Source organism: Protomyctophum parallelum (genome assembly GCF_964188405.1).
Source record: "Protomyctophum parallelum genome assembly, chromosome: 1".
NCBI classification, from domain to species: Eukaryota; Metazoa; Chordata; class Actinopteri; order Myctophiformes; family Myctophidae; genus Protomyctophum; species Protomyctophum parallelum.
In genome coordinates, this window is record NC_139697.1 from 104,385,640 (window position 1) to 104,387,324 (window position 1,685).

Sequence of the window (1,685 nt, forward strand, 5' to 3'; positions counted from 1 at the left end):
ATGGTTAATGAGTTGTTACTGTCCTGTTACCAAAACATAATAATGGTTAGTGAGTTGTTACTGTCCTGTTACCAAAACATAATAATGGTTAATGAGTTGTTACTGTCCTCTGTTACCAAAACATAATAATGGTTAATGAGTTGTTATTGTCCTCTGTTACCAAAACATAATAATGGTTAGTGAGTTGTTACCGTCCTCTGTTACCAAAACATAATAATGGTTAGTGAGTTGTTACTGTCCTCTGTTACCAAAACATAATAATGGTTAGTGAGTTGTTACTGTCCTGTTACCAAAACATAATAATGGTTAGTGAGTTGTTACCGTCCTCTGTTACCAAAACATAATAATGGTTAGTGAGTTGTTACCGTCCTCTGTTACCAAAACATAATAATGGTTAATGAGTTGTTACTGTCCTGTTACCAAAACATAATAATGGTTAGTGAGTTGTTACTGTCCTCTGTTACCAAAACATAATAATGGTTAGTGAGTTGTTACTGTCCTGTTACCAAAACATAATAATGGTTAATGAGTTGTTACTGTCCTGTTACCAAAACATAATAATGGTTAGTGAGTTGTTACTGTCCTGTTACCAAAACATAATAATGGTTAGTGAGTTGTTACCGTCCTCTGTTACCAAAACATAATAATGGTTAGTGAGTTGTTACTGTCCTGTTACCAAAACATAATAATGGTTAGTGAGTTGTTACTGTCCTCTGTTACCAAAGTAAAACATAATAATGGTTAATGAGTTGTTACCGTCCTCTGTTACCAAAACATAATAATGGTTAGTGAGTTGTTACTGTCCTGTTACCAAAACATAATAATGGTTAATGAGTTGTTACTGTCCTCTGTTACCAAAACATAATAATGGTTAATGAGTTGTTACCGTCCTCTGTTACCAAAACATAATAATGGTTAATGAGTTGTTACTGTCCTGTTACCAAAACATAATAATGGTTAATGAGTTGTTACTGTCCTGTTACCAAAACATAATAATGGTTAGTGAGTTGTTACTGTCCTCTGTTACCAAAACATAATAATGGTTAGTGAGTTGTTACTGTCCTCTGTTACCAAAACATAATAATGGTTAATGAGTTGTTACTGTCCTGTTACCAAAACATAATAATGGTTAATGAGTTGTTACTGTCCTCTGTTACCAAAACATAATAATGGTTAGTGAGTTGTTACTGTCCTCTGTTACCAAAACATAATAATGGTTAATGAGTTGTTACTGTCCTGTTACCAAAACATAATAATGGTTAGTGAGTTGTTACCGTCCTCTGTTACCAAAACATAATAATGGTTAGTGAGTTGTTACTGTCCTGTTACCAAAACATAATAATGGTTAGTGAGTTGTTACTGTCCTCTGTTACCAAAACATAATAATGGTTAGTGAGTTGTTACTGTCCTGTTACCAAAACATAATAATGGTTAGTGAGTTGTTACTGTCCTCTGTTACCAAAACATAATAATGGTTAGTGAGTTGTTACCGTCCTCTGTTACCAAAACATAATAATGGTTAGTGAGTTGTTACTGTCCTGTTACCAAAACATAATAATGGTTAGTGAGTTGTTACTGTCCTGTTACCAAAACATAATAATGGTTAGTGAGTTGTTCGACCTGAGGAAGCAAAGATTTGAGTTAAAAACGTTCTCTCTGAAATAATATATATAAAGATTTGCGCC